This window comes from Musca autumnalis, unplaced genomic scaffold (genome assembly GCF_047663935.1).
Source record: "Musca autumnalis isolate F117 unplaced genomic scaffold, ASM4766393v1 scaffold_1, whole genome shotgun sequence".
In the NCBI taxonomy this organism is placed as follows: domain Eukaryota; kingdom Metazoa; phylum Arthropoda; class Insecta; order Diptera; family Muscidae; genus Musca; species Musca autumnalis.
Window position 1 is genome coordinate 207842077 of NW_027411644.1, and position 22642 is coordinate 207864718.

Here is a 22642-nt window from a genome sequence, read left to right on the forward strand (position 1 = left end):
TTCTATCAGTATAGAAGACCTCTCAATGGTCTCCTATCAATATAGAAGACCTCTCAAAGGTCTTCTATCAGTATAGAAGACCTCTCAAAAGCCTTCTATCAGTATAGAGGACCTCTTAAAGGTCTCCTATCGGTATAGAAGACCGCTCAAAGGCCTTCTATCAGTATAGAAGACCTCTAAAAGGCCTTTTATCAGTATAGAAGACCTCTCAAAGGCCTTCTATCACTATAGAAGACTTCTAAAAGGGTTTCTATTAGTAAAAAAGGCCTCTCAAAGGTCTTCTATTAGTATAGAAGACCAATCAAAGGCCTTTTATCAGTATAGAAGACCTCTCAAAGGCCATCTATCAGTATAAAAGACCTCTCAAAGGTCTTCTATCAGTATAGAAGACCTCTCAAAGGTCTTCTATCAGTATAGAAGACCTCTCAAAGGTCTTCTATCAGTATAGAAGACCTCTTAAAGGTCTTCTATCAGTATAAAAGACCTCTCAAAGGTCTTCTATCAGTATAGAAGACCTCTCAAAGGTCTTCTATCAGTATAGAAGACCTCTCAAAGGTCTTCTATCAGTATAGAAGACCTCTCAAAGGTCTTCTATCAGTATAGAAGACCTCTCAAAGGTCTTCTATCAGTATGAAAGACCTCTCAAAGGTCTTCTATCAGTATAGAAGACCTCTCAAAGGTCTTCTATCAGTATAGAAGACCTCTCAAAGGCCTTCTATCAGTATGGAAGACCTCTCAATTGCCTTCTATCAGTATAGAAGACCTCTCAAAAGTCTTTTATCCGTATAGAAGACATCTCAAAGGTCTTCTATCAATATAGAAGTCTTTTCAAAGGCCTTTATCAGTATAGAAGACCTCTCAAAGGCCTTCTATCACTGTAGAAGACTTCTAAAATGGTTTCTATTAGTAAAAAGAGACCCCTCAAAGGCTATCAGTATAGAAGACCACTCAAAGGCCTTTTATCAGTATAGAAGACCTCTCAAAGGCCATAGAAGACCTCTCAAAGGCCTTCTATCAGTATGGAAGACCTCTCAATGGCCTTCTATCAGTATAGAAGACCTCTCAAAAGTCTTTTATCCGTATAAAAGACCTCTCAAAGGCCTTCTATCTGTATAGAAGTCCTCTTAAAGCCCTTTCATTGGTATTGAAGACCTCTGATAGGCCTTCCATTGGTATTGAAGACCTCTGATAGGCCTTCTATTGGTATTGAAGAACTTTGAAAGGACTTCCATGTGTATAGAAAACCTCTTTAAGGCCTGCTTTCGGTAGAGACAACCTCTTACAGGACTTCTATCTGTACAGAAGACATCTTAAAGGCCTGCTATTTTTATAGAAGACCTTTTACAGGTCTAATCGCTTTTTAGAAGTCCTATTAAAGTCATCTTATATGTACAGCAAATCTCCAATTTGCTTTCTATACAACTTTCTATTTAAATTCTATAGATAATGTCCAATTTGTTTTTTCTATATTTATTTTTAATTTGCGATTTTGAATTCATATACACAATTAAATTCAGTTTTACGGCTTGGCTTTTATATGGTGATGAATGGTTGTTTTTTTGTTGTTTCTCTTCTCAAACATTTGATGAGGTTGGTTTTTTTATAGCAAAATGTTTTTTGTTTTCGTACATTATAAAAAAGTTCTTACATTTTAAATTAATTAATTATTATTAGAAGAAATTCATCGTCTTTTATATGCGTATTTATCTTCGTGTCTTTTGTCTTTCTTCTTCAATTATACTTAATTTTTTTTTTTAATATTCCTCGAAGTTTACGAACACAACATGGTATTGGTATTGAGTATTATTGCCTAAGTTCATTATATTCTAAATGGGAAGGGGAATGAGGGGTGGTTTATGTTAATGATGAGGGTGGTGGCTGATGATGAAGCAATGACAATGAATTGGGATGGTTATTCTTCATAAAGATTTCATAACTATTGTCTGTTTTTGACACGTTATTGTTTAAATAATCCATTCCCATTTTAAACCGTAGTAAAAAATTTGGGAAATGGGTATAAAAGAAACATTTGTGATTAATAATAAACAAATACTCCCTAAGCATTAATCTTAAACGTAAATAAAATGGTACGGGTCTTCCCAGCCCTGTGTTGTAAAGATCAGAAATCTCCCAAAGTTTAGCAAATTTTGCGCAGTCTTCATCAGATAGATCTAAGTAACCATAAAAATAACTATTATCCACAGTTTTAAGCGGGTCCGTAATATTAACGGTTGTATTAAAGTGATCATAATCCCTACTTCACGAAATCCTACTTTCAAAAATTTAGAAAACCTGAAAATCTCACTTCATTCCAAATGTCACAATCATTAGACAATTTTGATAATGCAATTGTGTGGTATTAGGTATGGGTATTTGCTTAGTGTACATTTAATACAGGTTCTAAACACAAACTTTTTTAATATTTTAGAAGGTAGCTTTAATATTCCGCAAAGTCGTTATTCAAGATTATTTCAAGTCCAGAGAACCGTCTCCCAAGTGGAAATTATACTGTTGTAAACAGAATCAGAGAGACCAGCCGCAGTAGAATGGTAAAGCTATCCAAGGAATTACCTTTTAATTTAAAGTGTTAAAATTTTGTATGCCAGGTACCCGAATGTAGTGATTGATGATGATATAGTCCTCGAACTTGAAATATTACAAAGTTACGTCGTATTAGGATCAGGAAATATGGAATCCCCAAAGAAAAAAGCTATATCATTGTAATCTGGCAAATGCAACTAAATGCATCAGAAATAAAAATGATGCATGGATATATGCTTGGATCAAATCAGGGGCCTAATTGCGACATTCGATTCGATCGAGTATTTGCTCGTCAATGAAAAAATCGAACTATGAAAACCAATGTGTTCTTAAAGAACATTAAGAAGATAGATGGTAAAAAATGTGTTTATTTTAAAGCAAAACTAAAATTAGTAATGAAAAAATTTAAATATTTTTTGAAATCGTTGAATAATACTTTGGGTAATAATTTCGGAATGATGTTGTGATAGAAAAATGTACGAAATGATTTATTTTTGTAAAGCTTTTTGATATTGTTGTAACAAAATGCAAATGCATCTACCTTAGTAAATATACGGTTGGTGGTGCGAATAGATTTTTATAGTTCGATTTTTTCATTCACGAATGTCGTAATTAGACCCCAGTTTCTTCCTTCGAGAGTTATCGCGCGCAACAGCTAGCCAGACAGACAAACATCATTATATCGACTACAAATTAGCTGAAAAGTACATACAGTATAGTCTCGATAATCCGGATAACGCGGTAATCCGGACACTAGAATTTTTTACATTAAAGACTCGGTAATCCGGACATCCCATATTTTTCTGACATCGATAATCCGGACATCATCAATATATTTTCCCTATTTGGAACATTATATTTTTATTTATTTCATTGTCTTTTTCATTCTTAGCAATAGCAATTGGTGTATAAGTAGGAAAAATTAAGGAGTCGATTATGGATAGCAACTCAACTGTAGTTACGTTGCCAGAAAAGAAAATCATACAATTAAAATGAGTCAAACGACAGAAATGTTTGAAAAATTCATTCAATATCAGTGTTTTGAACCTTCAGCTACTAATTTAATTCTAAAAAAGTAAGAATTTCAACGAAGAAATTGGATTTTTTTTATCATTAAATTTGCTATCGGCAACGCAATTGGAGTTGGGTTGCTATCCATAATCGACCCCTAAGTTTTTCAGAGTTTTAGGTCCAAATCTCGACTTTCGGGCCATAGCCATAGTTGAATCAGTTATACAGCCCGGAAGATGTCGACATGGAACTATCTGAATCTGTCAAATGAAGTAACAGTATCTAAAACCGGCGTTGGGAAGCCTAGTTCTCTGAAAAATCGGTCTTGCGGATCTTTCCTATTAAGGAATTATTTCAATTATTTAGATTAGTGAGAAACTCTTCAAGCAGCGTGTAATGTCTTCCAATGATATTTTAAAAAATTCTTATGGCTCTTTTATTTTCTTTCCTTGACATTCAAATTCACCGGATTGTAATATTTATTGTATTTTCGTAATTATAAAACCAAAAGATTTAAATTCCATAGCCAGAAAGCTGTTCCCAGTTTTAAAATGGTCATAACCCGTCACATTTGCTTAATATGAACTCGTTCACCTTATATGTCAAATGATTATCTAGTAAACATCCCTTAATAATGATTTAAACTTACAATATTATATGCTTTTGTTACTACTCGGTTATCCAGACAACACATGTTTCGGCGGTGTCCGGATTATCGAGACTATACTGTATTTGGTCTCAACATATGATCAATTTTCTAGCTCTTTTACACAAGGCTAAAAATATGTTTCAAGTACACAGCCTACATGCATACAATTCCCAAATACGGAAAATACCATTATTGTAAAAAACGTCAATACTATCGAAGATATCGATTGTTCCAAACCATGTCAGAATATGTAATCACAGCGAAATTGATTGGATATACAAAAATCCACCACAAAAAATCCGATCAGAAGTGTCGTAAGGTTACTGAAGAGATGAACGCGGCATACAGGGCAACCCTGCAGTCACGAAACGAACATGAAGCGCCAAGGAAAAGTATCCTGAGGAAGACCAGGGGTTACCCTGTATTGCTATGCGTTAGGAAAATGAAATAACTGGTATTCTCTAATACGTTTTCGTTTCTTTCCCACACTCTGCAATAAAAAACATGTCAAAATCTTGAGTTAACGCAAACATTTTCGCATCGCAATACAGACTTCCGAAACGTCAGTTGCTTTATATTCGTACATGAAACTAGGGGTTCTTAGACCGAGTTCCCCACTACTGCAATTTCATAAAATTACTCTAGTATGGAACTCGATCTAAGAACCCGTAGGTTCATACACGAATACAAAGCAACTGACGTTTCGGAAGTCAGCCATACTGATAGGGAATATGCAAAGCTGACTTCCGAAACGTCCGTTGCTTTGCAAATGTCTTCAATGTGAATTATTGTATTTAAAACTGGCGCATTGGGTAGATTAGCAAAACGTGGCTGGAGGAGTGCATACCCAACGATTGGAACCTCGGTTTGCTATGTCCCGAATACATGAAAGGTCACAAGATGTTCTGTGTCTACGCATTGCATATAAAGTGCTGTCGGGTGTAATGTCTGAACGGCTAAAACCTATGGTCAATGGAATAATCGGCTCATAAGAATGCAGTTTTAGGTCTGGGAAATCTACGGTAGGCCAAATCTCCAATCTTATATATACATTAAAGGAATAAAGTTTTTGGCCTACGCAGATACATCGACACAATAGCTCGATCAAAAGGAGTCGTAACAGCCACCTTTGAAAAAACTGAAAAAAAGAGTCTACCAATGTGGGTCTGCATATAAACGGCGATAAGAACAAGTTTATGGTACCAAGACGCAAGATGAAGTAGTTAAGGACTTTATTTACCTCGGCACCGCCATAAATAAAACAAAATCAGTTTTGAAATAAAGAGAAGAAGAATATTGGCCAACAGATGTTGTTTTGATCTATGTCCCAGATGGCCAAGACATTGCTGCTTACGCAATTAGCAGCAGACACAAAACCATTAGTTTTACACACAAACTCTACTCACACAAGCTGCGTTAGCGCAAGCAACACAAATACCTAACACAGTAGTCACACGCTCAAAATTTGCTGTAAAGAAAGAGTTTTTGGGAGAGAGCGGAGAGGAAAGAGCCTCTCTGTACTCGTTCGTCCCCGCTTTCACCCAAAAAATCAATTTTCTTTACCGCAAATTTTGCACGTGTGACTACTGAGTAAGCACGCGCGCTTAGGATTTAATAACTATGTTCTTTTACTCTTTTAACGGTAAAAGTGGTAAAAATTGCTCTCTCATGACCAGTTTTACCATAAAAGTAACGGACAAATGGTAGATCTGGTAACAAGAGCTGTGTCTTTTTACATGATAATTAACAAAAACATTGTTCCACAACATCCCAATACAGGACAAGGGAATCTTCTCTCATATCAATGAGTGCACCCCGATTCATATTAGCTCAATGATATGGGACCTACTGTTTATCGCCGAGTCCGAACGGCGTGTCTAAAGACACCACTTGTAGAGAAGTTTTACAAGGCTGAAATACTCAGGAAATGTCGCCAACATTACTGAGGGGTATTTGCCACCGTTGAAAAATGTTTGATGTTGCCTGGCCGGGGAATCGAACCACCGACCTTCTGCGTGCAAGGCGGGCGTGCATACCATTGCACCACGGTGGCACCCACGTGATAATTAGTTATAATTATTACTAATGTTGCAGATTTTGACAGTTGTATAAAGGAAAAGTTGCTAATGTTAGAAAAGAAACATAAAAATTCATGGTCTGTTCCAGTACTGCAAGAATCGACTAATTTTTACTATTTTATTCGATAACATAAAGGAAAAATGTTATCGTAGTAATTATTTCACTGTTTTTAATTATGTTTTGTCAGCGTTTGTTTTTTTCTTTTTTGTTAATTATTTCTTCATTGCCAAATAATCTTCAAACAAATGTCGAAAAATCAGTTCTACCATTTTTTTAATCAAAGAAAGTTGTCTGGTAGTCTGTGGTAGAAGAGAACGTAATTTTTGTTCTCATAAAAATTGCTTCCAGTTTTACCACTTTTTGGGCTTAAGGAACGCTTTGCAGGTTAAAAATGGTAACCTCAGGCAAGTAAACGAACACAATTAATGTCGTTTTTACTCTGCTGGCCATGAATGGTCTAACTAAACAGTGGATCCGAAGCATGGGTATTTGCGAAAACAGATGAGACATAACTTGGTGTGTTTGAGAGAAAAATTCTTCGAAGGAGGCTGACTTTCGAAGTTGTTGTTGTTGTTGTAGCAGCATATAATGCTGGGTTGGCAGCCGCTGGCCGAAACACTTTTGGTTTCGGGTCAATCCGGTACGCAAGAACCCGCTGCCGTGGGATTGGACTTTCGAAGTAATCCCACTCAGTGTTTTTTCCAATCCTGGGGCCTAATTATGTGATTCGATTCGATCGTGAATTTACTCGTGAATAAGTTTTCGACACGAGAAAAAAACGGCATGATAAGACTCGATCGAAATCGTTGATCGAATGTTTCGAGAGTAACCGGTAATCGAACTATGTGTTCTTCAGGGAATGTTATGAAGGTAGATGTCAAAAAAATGTGTTTATTTCAAAGCAAAAACTAAAAAACAAAATTATGGATGAAAAATGTAAATATTTGTGGAATTTTTTTGAACAATACATTGAATAATAATTTCGGAATGAAGTTGTGCTGAGAAAATATGAAAATTAGTAATGTTTGCAAAATTGTTTTGACATTCTTGTTACAGTTTGCTAATACATCTACCTTAATAATTCTCTCTCAAAATAAATGAGAGAATTTGGTGGGTGTTTTGACTTTGCCTCTCTGAGAGAGTATTTCCTTTGGTAAACAACGGGGGATGAACTGTTTAAAATGCAGTTTATTAAAAGTTGTTCACCTATAAAGTGAAGGCTATTAATATTAAACAATTTTTTGTTTTGCAGAAATTCATATTTTTTCAACTTGTATTTTAACGACTGCAAACACTAATTTTTGGTTAATGATAGCATGCATATGTATTTATTTTAATTCTAATTTTATCACAATTTCTCAAAACGACTGAAAAGGACTTTTCCCAATTTCTCTTGTTATTTTGTGTAAAGAATGCTCACAATTATTTACTAATGTTATTTTCCTCTATAAACCGTCAATAAACAACAATTTTTTACATTTTTAACAAAAATACAATAAGAAATCTTTCATTTCGTTTGTTTACGATAGGCCATTTGGCTACGAGAAATTACTCGCAAATTTATGCTCAATTTCTCGATAATTTTACTCGATAACGAATGTTGTCATCCCAACTTTGAGTACTCGGGTCGAAACAACTCGATATCGAATCACGTAATTAGGCCCCTGGAAACACTTCTAAAACGCGATTTTTGATACAGCCAACAGTGCCTGTTTCGACTTTGCTTTTATCTTCTCAATCATAACAAACACGCTTTCCTTTTATCGGTGTCTTCAGTTTTGGGAAGTGGTTGAGGTATGATTACGGTTTTGTTTTTGGTCAACATCGATCTGTGAGTTGGTGCGTTATCATGGCACAAAATCCATGATTGGGGAGCACACCGAATCACGACTAACCTTTTTATCTGTCAAAAACAAACTGACAATCGAAATTGGCGATTATTTTTTTGATCAGACCTCGTACGTGCTGATTGACGTCCAAAACTCCGATGAAAACACCAAGTTGAAGATGATACATCACAGAAGATCGGTGCGTTTGGAAATCTATTCTTAGTACGGCTTATGGAACAAAACGTACTATTTAAAGTAAAAGCCATCTATGTAAGTACTTTTTTAATGGGTCTCTAGATGACTTGTTTGTTGAGGTTTGTTTCTACATTTCTCATGCATTTAGTTGCATTTTCGAGGAACAATGCTTGAGTGTGCGCAACTGAAATATTTTGAAGAAATTTAAACAACACAAAGCAACTGACGATGCGGAAGTTAGCCTATGTAACGACAAATCAATACATACACACATCTCCATACCAAAGATTTGTCTTCCAATCTGTTTTGAACTTCCATTATTAGATTACGTCCAAAAATACTATTTTACCAGACCTTAGAGAGGTAATGTAATGTAGCCGACTTCCAAAATGTGTCAAAACAGTTTAAATGTTTAGATATTGTACACTAATACCTCGATTTGCGTTAATATGTAATTGGTTCCGCACACAAAACACAAAATTCAAAGCCACAATCAATTCAGCAGCGCAAATCGAAAAAATCTATTATTTTTTGCTTAACAGAAATCGAAACAACGCAAATGGAGGTATTAGTGTATAAGAATGTCAAATGCATACTGATGGTGCATAATTTACTAGTGTCTAACGAATAACACGCATGCCCCCATATGTTGTATAACGGCGTTATGGAACGCCATACCTTGGGGGTTACTCTGTATTGCGATGCGTTTGCGTTTGGTATTTTGTTAGCGCAAGATAATTGCGTTAACGCACGATTTTGACATACGTTTTTTTATTACAGATTGCGGCGATGCCAGAAAGGAAAAAGGAACAAAAATAGTTGCGAAAGGACATACGAAAACAAATTAGAGACGCATTTAATTTCCTTACGCACCGCATTTTTCTTACGCATCGCAATAGAGAGTAACCCCCCTTATTTCATTAACAAAGTATATGAGGTTTTGAAAGTCTGCCTTAATCTTCAGGTTTTTAAAGTTCAATTTGATATAGCAATGAATTGTCCTAACACCTATGTAAGTATGTAACTAAGAGTTCCCACATCCTAGAGAGGCTGATAATGAATGAGATGACATGGCACACGAGACGATGATGATGCGAGATGAATCGATGTTGTTGTTGCTTTTTCTCCACAAATAACAAAAACCAAATGTATGTAATTTTTTTCAATATCGAAAATTTTCATTTTTCTTTTTTTTCATGTTGTATTATTTCCAAATATATAAACAAATTAACAATTTTTTTTATTACAAATTTTTGTTTAAAATCGGTATATATATAATTTTTATATATAGTTATAATGTAGGTAGTTTTAGGTAGTATACATATAAGTGACTTTTTCATTTTTTATTTTTTTGTTTTGTTTGTCTTAATCATGAAACACACTGTATACTGCTGAGTGAATGGATGGTTGGTTGGTTGGGTGTTTGGTTGGCGGATTGTTTGGTTGGTTGGTTAGAGTTGTCAAAGAACAAAAAATCGTAACTCATAAAAAGTAGATTTTTTGTTTGTTATGGATGATGCTGCGGCGGCGGCGGATGATGATGGTGGGTGGCTGTGGTGGTGATGATGTTGGATGGTTGGAGTTTTTCTTTTGTTTTATTTTTTTGTCTGTTTTGGTTTCTTTTTTTCTGTCTGTTATACAACACAAGCTGGATTTTTCTATGGTTTTCTATGTGTTTCTTTGTTTGTTACAGAGAAGAAGAAATTATACATAAAATGTGTAAAAACGAAAACATCTATTTATTTAATTCATTTACTTGTACTATGGAAAATAATTTGTTTTTTGTTTTGATTCGGTTTTGTGTTTTTTTCTTGTTCTATAACTGCTGTTGTTGTGTTTTTGGTTTAATCCAATTTTTTTGTTGTTACTATTGTTGTTTGACTTATTTAAATATATTACTGTTGTTGTTGTTGTTGTCTAATAATAGAGGCAGCAAGAGATGGGGAAGGGTGGTTGGTTGTACATACACACATGTATTGGTTGGTTGGTTCGTAGGTTGGCTATTGTAAGGAGCTTTTTTGTTTCTTAGGTGGGGACAAAAAGGAGGTTGGTTGGTTGGTTGGCTCTGGCTAGCTGGCTTATTTAATTTGTTTGGTTGATAATTGAACAAACAAACAAAAAGGTAATATGTATTCTCATTTATATAAATATTATTTAAATTAAAGAAAATTAAGAGAAATGTTGTCGTTTATATTTTCATAAGATTCTTTTTTTACATGCTGCTTCTCTCCAATTCCCTAGAGGCTTACACTGTTACTATACTCCAAGTTAAATTTTCTGAATAAGCTTTAACAGCAAAAAATTTTAAAAAAAACCTCTGGAGTATTCCACATTTATGTAGACCCCGAGTAGGGTATTGGAGAAAAGTGGTAAAATAGATGGAGAGAGAGAGAGATAGAGTGTTACCTAAGTTGTAAAAATTTGCCAAGTTACTTAATGTTCTATTGTTGTCATTATTTTCTATTTAAAATATTTATTATTTTCAGATTATTTTACTTGTGGTTTTCACCCACTTCTTCTTCGTCGTCTTTTTGTTACTGTTGTTGTTGTTGTCATATGTTAAGAATTATTTCTGTGTGTTTTATGTTATGTTCTTATTTCTTTCTCTTGATTTATTTATAATTATTATTGGTTGTTGTTGGTTACTATATTCAAAGTAGAGTTTGGCCTAGCTATTAAGTACAAAATGTAATTTCAAAATAATTACCACCAACTTCTTTCTATCAAAACTCATCATAGCATTTAAACTGTAATGTGTTTCTTGTTGTTGTTGTTATTGTATGTATACGGAGGAGTAGCTGTGGCATTACTTATATACGTATCTAGATATAAACTTAATAAAACTAAACCAAACTATTATTATTTGTATATTAAGAAAATATGAGGGAGAATGTGGTTGGTTCTTGTAGTGGGTGTTTGCCATAAATTGGTTGGTCGTTTGTTTGGTTTATATGGTTTGGATATCCACCACACATAGTAGAGTAAGTGTAACTATATTCAACACATTTTCAACACAACGGATGTTATGCATAAAAAAATAGCTTATAATGTCAATCCTAAGCTTAAATAATCAATTTCAACACCACCATTGTTGGGGAATTTGGGAAATTAACTAAATCTTGTTTCAATTTTTTATATCTACTATCAATATCTGTAAGTGTCTGTCTATATAGTAGAAGAATTTTATTAAAATTCCAAACTCAAAGCAAATATTTTTTTTTTTCAGAATTAAAATCTAACAAAATTATCAAAAAATTTAATTTAATATTAATATCAATGGCAATTCAACCTTTAATTCTATTACAAAATTGAAAACACTAATTTACCATTTTTACAAAATTACGATATTGGTAGCATAGACCTCTCAAAGTTCTTCTATTAGTATAGAAAACCTTTTAAAGGTCATCTATTAGCATAGAAGACCACTCAAAGGCATTATTTCAGTATACAAGACCTCTCAAAGGTCTTTTATCAGCGTAGAAGACCTCTCAAAGGTCTTTTATCAGCGTAGAAGACCTCTCAAAGGTTTTCTATCAGCATAGAAGACCTCTCAAAGGTCTTCTATTGATATAGACAACTTTTTAAAGGTCATCTATTAGTGTAGAAGACCTCTCAAACTAAACCAAACTATTATTATTTGTATATTAAGAAAATATGAGGGAGAATGTGGTTGGTTCTTGTAGTGGGTGTTTGCCATAAATTGGTTGGTCGTTTGTTTGGTTTATATGGTTTGGTTATCCACCACACATAGTAGAGTAAGTGTAACTATATTCAACACATTTTCAACACAACGGATGTTATGCATAAAAAAATAGCTTATAATGTCAATCCTAAGCTTAAATAATCAATTTTCACACCACCATTGTTGGGGAATTTGGGAAATTAACTAAATCTTGTTTCAATTTTTTATATCTACTATCAATATCTGTAAGTGTCTGTCTATATAGTAGTAGAATAATTTTATTAAAACTCCAAACTCAATGAAAATATTAATTTTTTTCAGAATTACAATCTAACAAAATTATCAAAAAATTTAATTTAATATTAATATCATTTCGAACTTTAATTCTATTACAAAATTGAAAACACTTATTTACTATTTTTTCAAAATTACGATATTGGTAGCATAGACCTGTCAAAGTTCTTCTATTAATATAGAAAACCTTTTAAAGGTCATCTATTAGCATAGAAGACCTCTTAAAGGTCTTCTATCTCAAAGGTCTTTTATCGGTATAGAAGACTTTTCAAAGTTCTTCTATTAGTATAGAAAACCTTTTAAAGGGTATCTACTTGTATAGAAGACCTCTTAAAGGCCTTCTATCTGTATATAAGACCTCTCAAAGGTCTTTTATCAGTATAGAAGACCTTCTATCAGCGTAGAAGACCTCTCAAAGGCATTATTTCAGTATACAAGACCTCTCAAAGGTCTTTTATCAGCGTAGAAGACCTCTCAAAGGTCTTTTATCAGCGTAGAAGACCTTTGAGAGGTCTTCTATACTTATAGAAGACCTTTAAGGTCTTTTATCGGTATAGAAGACTTCTCAAAGTTCTTCTATTAGTATAGAAAAAATTTTATAGACCTCTTAAAGGCCTTCTTTCTGTATATAAGACCTCTCAAAGGTCTTTTATCAGTATAGAAGACCTTCTATCAGCGTAGAAGACCACTCAAAGGACTTCTATCAGTATAGAAGACTTTTTAAAGGTCATCTATTAATATAGAAGACCACCTATGAAAGGCCTTCTATCTGTATAGAATTCCTCTTAAAGCCCTTCCATTGGTATTGAAGTCCTCTGGAAGGCCTTCCATTGGTATTGAAGTTCTTTGAAAGGACATTTATGTGTATAGAAAATTTCTTTAAGGTCTGCTTTCGGTATAGAAGACCTCTTAAAGGCCTTCTATCTGTACAGAAGACATCTTAAAGGACTTATATTTGTATGAATGACCTTGAAAGGATCATCTATATGACGTCTTAAGGGTATTCTTTATGTACAGTAGACCCATAACAAGTCTCCTACAATAGTAGACTTATTAAAGGCCTTCAATCTATATAGAATTCCTCTTATATGCCTTCTATTTTTACAAAAGACCTTTTGGAGGTATTAAGGCCTCGACACATAGGAAGCATGGCATTCTTGCTTAAGTCATATTTGGTAAATGACTAAAGACCAAGTTCGACCTAATTCAAATGTGATTTTGAAATCTTTTTATTAGGTCGAAGAAGTTGGTCTTTAGTCTCTTATCAGATATGACTGTGTCGAGGCCTTTAGCCCAGTTTACTTTAGGCAATTGCTAGCTATTCGGTGAGAATAGACTTTGAGATGTGAATAGTTCTCTCTCATATGCCTCACCTAACTCTCCAAAAAAATTGACAATTGTCGCAAGGAAATCTATTTTTGGCATTGAAAAAAAAAATGGACCATAATCCAAGGTGTAAACCAAAAAGAAGCAAACCCATTTGGACGATTTCCAACACTGAGGGGTACAACATTTAAAAAGGCATGAATTGAGGCTTTCATCTATGGACCATCGTCTAACGGCTACACGAACGAAATGCTTTTCCCCCCAAAAAATATGTATTAAGGGAGTTTTCAGAATTTACGCATTTTGGGCCTCAGAAAAGGTACTCGAAGGAAAGGACCATCAGTGTAATTTTTAAAAGTGGATCTTATTTTGGGAGTCATTTCCTCCGATAGTCATCATTGTGCTCACCAGTAATTTTTCTTTGTCACTGTAGATAGGATTTAGAGTTTTGGTACCATTATGTCGGGTAGCATATACTTTGCCCGAGGAAAACCTTATATCGCTGTTAACAGGAACACAAGGAGTAGCTTCGGTAAAAATTGTCAAAGGATCCTGGAACAAAACTTAAATTGCACTTAAAAAAATTGTCCACCTTCAAACTATGTTTAGACAAAATATTACGAGGACCAAATTTTGGACTTAATCGGTTAATGCGTTAGGGAGTTATCGTGCTCATCAACCAGACGGGCGGACAGGGCCAGAGTTCTCTCTCATATGCCTCACCTAACTCTCCAAAAAATTGACAATTGCCGCAAGGAAAATTGCCAAATCTGAGGTGTGAACCAAAAAGAGGCAGACCCATTTCGACGATTTCCAATACCAACACTGAGGGGTACAACATTTAAAAAGGTATGATTTGAGACTTTCATCTATAAACCATCGTCTAGCGGCTAGAGGAACGAAATGCTTTTCCCCCAAAAATTATGTATAAAGGGAGTTTTCAGAGTTTTGCGGCCTTTGGGCCTCAGAAAAGGTACCCAAAGGAAAGGGCCAACATTGTCATTTTTAAAAGAGGATCTTATTTTGGGAGTCGGTTCCCTCCGATAGTCATTGCGCTCACCAGTCATTTTTCTTTGTCACCATAGTTAAAATTTAGAGTTTTGGTACCATTATGTCGGGTAGCATGTACTTTGCCCTCGGAAAACCTTATATCTCTGTTAACAGGACCACAAGGAGTAGCTTCGGTAAAAATTGCCAAAGGATCCTCGAACAAACCTTAAATTGCACTTCAAAAAAATTGTCCATCTTCAAACCATGTTTAGACAAAATATTACGAGGACAAAATTTTGGACTTAATCGGTTAATCCGTTAGAGAGTTATCGTGCTCATCAACCAGACAGGCGGACAGGGCCAGAGTTCTCTCTCATATGCCTCACCTAACTCTCCAAAAAATTGACAATTGCCGCAAGGAAAATTGCCAAATCTGTGGTGTAAACCAAAAAGAGGCAGACCCATTTGTACGATTTCCAATACCAAAACTGAGGGGTACAACATTTAAAAAGGTATAAATTGAGAGTTTCATCTATGGACCATCGTCTACAGGAACGAAATTTTTTCCCCCAAAAATTATGTATTACGGGAGTTTTCAGAATTTTTCGGCCTTTGGGCCTCAGAAAATGTACCCGAAGGAAAGGACCATCAGTGTAATTTTTAAAAGTGGATCTTATTTTGGGAGTCTTTCCCTTCGATAGTCATTGCGCTCACCAGTCATTTTTCTTTGTCACCATAGTTAAAATTTAGAGTTTTGGTACCATTATGTCGGGTAGCATGTACTTTGCCCGCGGAAAACCTTATATCTCTGTTAACAGGACCACAAGGAGTAGCTTCGGTAAAAATTGCCAAAGGATCCTCGAACAAACCTTAAATTGCACTTAAAAAAATTGTCCATCTTCAAACTATGTTTAGACAAAATATTTTGAGGACCAAATTTTGGACTTAATCGGTTAATCCGTTAGAGAGTTATCGTGCTCATCAATCAGACGGGCAGACAGGGCCAGCCAAATCGACTTCGAATTGTCTAAATCGGATTCCGTCCAAATATATGTGGGCTCCTTAGCTTAAAGGCTCAGGGTTCAACTACCGTATTCACCGGATTTGGCCCCCGCAGACTTTGGCCAACTTCCGTATTGTCAGTTGTTTTGTATTCGGGGATGAAACTAGGAGTTCTTAAATCGATTTCCCCACTACTAAAATTTCATAAAATTACTCTGGTATGGAACTCGATTTAAGAACCCCTAGTTTCATGCACGAATACAAAGCAACTGACAATATGGAAGTCAGCCTTTTTCTCTTCCCAAAACTGAAGACACCGATGAAAGGAAAGCGTTTTACTGTGATTGTTGTGATTAAAGAAAAATCGAAACAGGAGCTGTTGGCTATACCAAAAAGGGGCGTTTCGGAAGTGTTTCATGGATTAGAAAAAAAAAACGGAGGGGGGATTACTTTGAAGGAACAAGATAGTTGTTGATGAATAAATACTTTATATTTTATTAGACCTCGTATATTACACTGAGGGGTTTTTGCCACCGCTGAAAAATCTGATGTTGTCTGGCCTGGAAATCGAACCAAGACAATTAGTGTGCTTGGCGGGGACATGCCAACCATTGCACCAAAGCCTTTATGCCGTAAAAAATCAACATAATTCGAGAACAGCCCTTAAACTTAATTTAAGCGAAGCATTTTTAAAGTTTAGGAGAAATATTACGATGTTTAAAGTTTAGAACCAATCAGATACTCCTCCCTACGAAAATTATAGTGCGAACTAGAGATTCAGATAAATTGATGGAGGAAGAGGGCTAGCTAAATCGACAACTTGTCCAGAGGGTATAAAACATTAATTCGAAGAGCCATCAGAAAAGACTTCCCGCCCAGGGGGCTAAGGTCAAAAATTAAATTTTAGAATTATGACCTATCAGGTCGGACTCTTGACTTCCCAATATCATCTTGGGCGATTTGATCTTTAAAAAATACAGTAAGTTTTTCGTTCACAAAATTCATTTATTTTTAAAAACTCACGGTTTATGATTCTCCTTTCAATAGAAAAACCAAAACGCCCAACGGATCTATGTATGTCGATCATAAGGCTAAACAATAAAATGGGTCTTGTGGCCACGATCAGGGTAATCATAACACCCAGATTTCATTTTGGGCCTTATGGTCGTTAAGTCCACAGGGTCATATCGCCACCCTCTTTCACAAGACTATGTCATGTCAATTCATTAGACATTTGATGTTTAGACGAAATCAACATACCAGGAAAAATGTATTTCGGAGGGGCCCTCTAACTAGACCAAATATAACTTTTTGGAAGAAAAATGTTCAAATAGTGTATGAAAACATTTCATTTCGGGTGAATTTTTGTTGAAAAAATTTTTTACTTAAAATAAAAGTGTCAAAAATGCTAAAAAAAAATGATGAATTTTTAATGAAAACATTGTGTATTTTTTTTAAATATCAACAGTTAATACATTTTTCGTATTGTTTCCAAATAATTTTAAGTAGAAATTAAGTATTAGAAACAAATTTTAAAAATAATACTGATGACAACATTTTTTACTTGCATTTTTGAAATTATACAAGCAGATTTAAATTATTTACAATTATTTATGAAAAAAGAAAAAACAAATGTGTGAAATTGATTGTTTTAAGCTTAGGAGGATGATGTTCAATGCTGTTGGGTGGTTGGTGGTAAAGCAAAAAGTATTATTTTTGTTTCTAAAAATGTGTTTTGAATATCATTTAATGATGGTTAAGAAAAAAAAAGCACTCACGCTTAGCCAAAAAATGAAATAACCGAAATTCTTTTTCTTTTGTATATGTTCCAGACTGTGTGTTGTAAATTTTCCGTTTTATTGATTAAAATTTGTATATTTCTTTTTTGTTTGAATGATAGATATCTGGAGGGAAATTTTGTTTGTTCTTGTTCTATATATGATGGTCCGATCCACAGAGTGTATGTAGTATTTAAAAAAACGTTGTATTTTGGAAATGCTTTAAGCTTTATTTATATGCTATTTTTGTGGTTGTGGTTGTTTACTTCTACATCAGTTTTGTGTTGTTTTTCTTTTACTTCTTTTACTTCTTCTTCTTTTCGTTTCTGTGTTAATTTTTTTATAATTCTTTTTTCGTTAATTATAATTAAATATTATAATTATTATCATTATTATTAATTATTTATTATTATAATTATTATTTAAGGTATACGTATATAAATGTTGTCTTATATTGTATAAGAAAAGTTCACCGTGTGTGTTCATTGTTAATAAATTTCTTGTGTGTCATTGTTTTATCATCATAGGACGTAGATGTTGTTGTTGTTGTTGAAAAATTCGTTATAGAGTTTGTTGTCTTCGTCGTTAACGATGATGATGATGCCGTTGTTGTTGTTGCTGTTATTATTGACCTACTATTGTTTGTTTTATTATTATTAATATAACTTCTGGTGATCTTCTTCTTTTTCTTATTCGTTTTGTGTTGTGTTTTTTGTTTTTGTTTCAGTACAAAATTATTATATCTTAATAATTGTTGTATTAATAATATTACAAAAAGTGCAATTATACTATAAATTATATTGTTATATAAAATAGACTTAAAATATACAAATTGTTTAATTCTTAGCACATAATTCAATAAGCTGTTGTAGTAGTGTGTTGTTGTTGTTGCTGCTGCTGCCGATGTTCGTGTAACGCCGCTTAACGCCTTCTTCAGCCAACTACTAACAAAGAAGAACGTTGAAAATGCTGGTGGCGGTGCATGCCTTGCACCGGCACTGTTATAGGTGAGTTCTTCATTCTTTACAACCTCATTTGGATGTTTATCGTAATGCTGGTGGTCATGATCGTTGTTGTTATTGCTATTGATATTCTTTAAGTATGTGTGATGTGTTGATGGCACATTGTTAATGCGTATACCGGTTTGACCGTGATACTGATGGATGCCGGGTATACCGGGACCCATCATACCACCGCCACCACCCATCATGGTGATGCCATTGTGGCCTCCGGGCGTCATCATAATACCGGAACCACCACCATGTGAGCCCATCATACCGCCACCACCAATGTTATTGTTGAGGACATTGATGCTGTTCGGTTGCATTGGTATACGATTATATTGATCTATGTTGGTGTTGATGGATGTGGCACCATTACCATTGTTGCCATTTAGCATGGGATTTAGCTGCATTCCATAGTTGTTGCCCTGGCCAGGATTCATGACACCATTGGGCAACATACCGGTGTTGATGCCATTGATGCCAATGGTATTGATGTTGTTCATGTGATGAGGATGATTGGAGAATTGTTGATTACGATTAATGTTGGTGGCATGATGATTAATATCTTCCCCACTCATGGTGTTCATACCACCTCCTCCCTGGATCATACCACCTCCTCCCATACCCATGCCGCCGGCACCTCCTCCTATACCACCCACAACATTGTTGACATTTGTGGTATCTGTTGGAGCTGAGGGACTACCCACAGCAGTGGTAGAACTACCACCACTCTTATCATCCTTGGCACTGCTGCCAGGACCTGATGCCCCACCGGCACCACCACCACTGCCGCTACCACCGGCCGAGATGGTTTTATTCTTCTCTTCAGCACAACACACTTTAAACACCACTTTCATATTGTCCGTTGAACAACGACCGCCTATTCGACGATATAGATCATCTTTGGATGATGTCGAAATGAAATAATAATCATTCCCTGGCAGGAACTCCAAACCACCGGGCTGCGGTGTAAATGGCCGGAACGTAATGGTAAAGAACATCAATTTTTGAGGTTTATCACATATGGCAATAACACGCGGATCGGCATTCGTTATCCGACACGTTTCGTACTCGACTTTCGAGACATTATAAATAATGTATTTTTCCGTTTCGTTTTCATACGTTCCCGGCTCATAGACCGGACATATGATGTGCACTTGATCGAATTCAAAAGCTAGATTACCTTTATTAACATCGATTATGTGATCGGTATTATCTATGCGAAATATACTATTCGAAGTGTTCCAATGCATGTAGAAGGTTTTAGCACAACTAGACATGGTCGAGAGTAAGACGGTCTCGAGACAAATGATGGTTAGTAAGGTTATGAATGAGGTGGTACGTATGGGTGGCAAGACACGTATACATTTGCTACGTGCAGTTGTGGCGGCGGCGCCCTTTGTTGTTGTTATTGTTGATGATGATGATGACGATGTTATGGATACTGAAGATGATGAGGTTGTGGCGGAGGTGTTGGAGGTTTTTCTTATTATTGTAGATACTGTTGATGCTGTTGTTGTTGTTGTGGTTGTTAGTCTTTCGCTTGGTTTTAGTGACGTTAAGATGACACTTTTTATAAAATGATACCACATATATAATGGCTTTATAAATGAAACTATTAATAATATCCTTAAACAGCTATTAATACCACCAGCAGCAGCACCACCACAGCCATTACGTTGATAATGGTGGCGATGCTCCTTTCTTCTGTGCGCTGACGACGAGGTCGTTGAAGAGGAATTACGTTTTCGTCTTCCCATATGTTTTTTGGAATACACTGTATGTAAATATGGTGATGATATTGATGATGACGATGGTGTTGGTGATACTGCTGCGGATGTTGAAGATGACGCTGCTGCTGGAATTGCTGTTACAACTATTGATGCTGGCATTGTTGATGATGACGACGACGACGTTGTTGAAGATGACAATGGAGATACTGCTGTTACTGACTTACACATAATTGTATTATTAATATTATATGGCATTTTAGATGTTCCTGTTGTTGTTGATGATGATGACGACGACTGCATTAATGTTTGATGCTGTAGTAGGTGATGATGATGATGATGCTGTTGGTGGTGGTGGTCGTGCTGCGGCTGATGATAATGATGTTGGTGATGTTGCTGAGGTTTATTATTATAATGATGACATTGCAGACTATTATTTACACCTTGATTTTTACACATACTACTAACGTGGTTTTCAATGGACCAACTGTTACTGTTGTTCCACACCGTTGTTGTTAAACGGGATTTTGGGCCAGCCGGAGATAATGGAGTTGAAGAGGCGAAAGACGCCGCCGTTGCAGTGGTAGCTGCTGCTGCTGCTTTCGTCACCATAGTCATGTTTATTGTTGATGTCATTGGCGGCGTTATGGGCTTTTCTCGTAACAATGATCCTGCGGTGTGCTTCGATGATGATGCTGTGGCTGCGTTTGCCGGCCTTCTTAGAGGACAATGATACAATTGTTGATTTTTACTACGTGTATATTGCTTATTTATGGTACAATTAATACATGAACGCATTAAATGTTTTAAACAAACATTAGAAACATAATCATCACTAAAACAAATGGCGGCGGCGCCGTTAGTGGAGGATGTGGAGGTGGTGATGGCTGCTGGTGTTGTAAAGGCTGCTGCTACTTCCGCTGTTCTTCCCCCTCCTCCGCCTGCTCTTGCTCCTGGCGTTTTCGTCCTTTGCATTTTCGTTGCTGTGCCTTTTCAGTTTTTTTTTCTGATCCAATTCTGCTCTAGTCCTCCTCTATCTATTATAACGCTTCTCTTTGTTGTTGTTTCTTTTCTTAGCTTACATACAACTTTCTTATATTGTAATTTAGTGTCATATGATGAGAGAGAGAGAAATATTACATAGAGAGTAATTAGTGGTGGTGGTGGAGGTGGTGGTGTTGTTGTTGCTTTGATGATGGCAGTGGATGCTTAATGTTTTCTAGGCTTTTTTCGTTAAATAAATGCTGTAGATGTAGACTTTTTTCTGATTTTTTTTTTCTTTTCTTTCCTTTTTTTCAAAGTCTTTGTTGTCGTTGTTGGTTGTCGTCGTCGTGGTCGTTTAGACAAGTGTGTTTACTCTTTTTGACTCGGCTTTTTGTATGGGAAGAGTTGGAAAGAACCTCATAAAAACCTTCTAAACTAGAGGACTGATTCGATTCGATTTTTTCCGACCGATTTGTGGCTTATAGTGTGTGCATATATAGGATAGGATTTTTTGCCTTTGCCTTTTTTCTTTCTTTTCTTTGACTTTCTTTCTGTGTCTTTCTTTCTTATTTAATAAGAATGGGCGTGGTTAAGCTGGCTCCACGCCCACTATTTCGCAAAACGCAATCTTGACAGTACAAAATCATTAAAAGGACCCTCATAAGATCTGTTAAAAAATAGACAAAATACAAAAAAATATAGCCGTAGTAACAAACATATGGATCAGAGTAGATTTTTTGTTTTTGTTTTTTTTTTTATTTAAGGAAATTAAATAAGGGGTGAGAGGGGTTAAGGAAATTGGGAGGATGATACTTGTAATCAAAGTATAAATTTGTTGTAATACATAGTAGTAGTGGGTAGGTAGTAGTAGAAGTAGTAATCAATTTCATTTTATTCTTTGCTTCGTTAAGAGTTTTATTGCGTTTAACTGATTGTTGATGGTTGTAGTAGTAAGTAGTGAAAATTATTAGAAGACAAGACAATTTCTAAAAAAATGTGAAGATCTGTATTTGAAAGAAATTTGGTATAATTTCAAGTGTTTTTCTACTTGATTTTGAAAATCAAAACGGTTCAAGGGCATTATAAAAATATTGTCCCGAGTTTACTCAAAGGCAAATCTACTCTACTGAGAGGGGTTGGGAATTTGAAGATTTCTATTTTACGTTTTCTATTTTTATTGAATCATAGTCCATATTTATATTAGGCAATTTTCCTTGCGGCAATTGTCAGTTTGAAGAAGAAAGAGGTGAGGCAAATGGTAATCCTTTGCCTCTCAACACCCTCTCTTACCGACAAACTGGCAATTGCTTATATAGTTATGTTCACACCTCGGCGAATTTTTATCTTAAATTCCCCGTCAAAAAAGAGAAACATGGTTTTGGTCAATATTTCATGTTATTCTCATATCTACATATTTTCCTGTGCACTCTGCACTATTTTAGAGAAATGAAAGATATTAATGAATGTGACCAGTTTTTTCATTGTTACTCCTCCCACAAAAATGAGGTTATGGCATTGGTTTCATTTATTTATATTTATTTGTTTAAA

The 22642-nt window shown here is 35.3% G+C and overlaps 1 protein-coding gene and 1 long non-coding RNA gene across 2 annotated transcripts in view; both read right to left on the reverse strand.

Moving 5' to 3' along the window:
• LOC141390280 (uncharacterized) overlaps positions 1 to 22642 on the reverse strand; it is a 143778-nt gene that overhangs the window by 72920 nt on the left and 48216 nt on the right. The window lies entirely within an intron of this gene.
• LOC141389019 (uncharacterized) lies at positions 10833 to 14330 on the reverse strand. The gene is made up of 3 exons (XR_012408971.1): positions 12885 to 14330; positions 12437 to 12607; positions 10833 to 11758 (listed from the first exon to the last, which is right to left on the reverse strand). It is a non-coding gene; the product is annotated as an uncharacterized lncRNA (long non-coding RNA).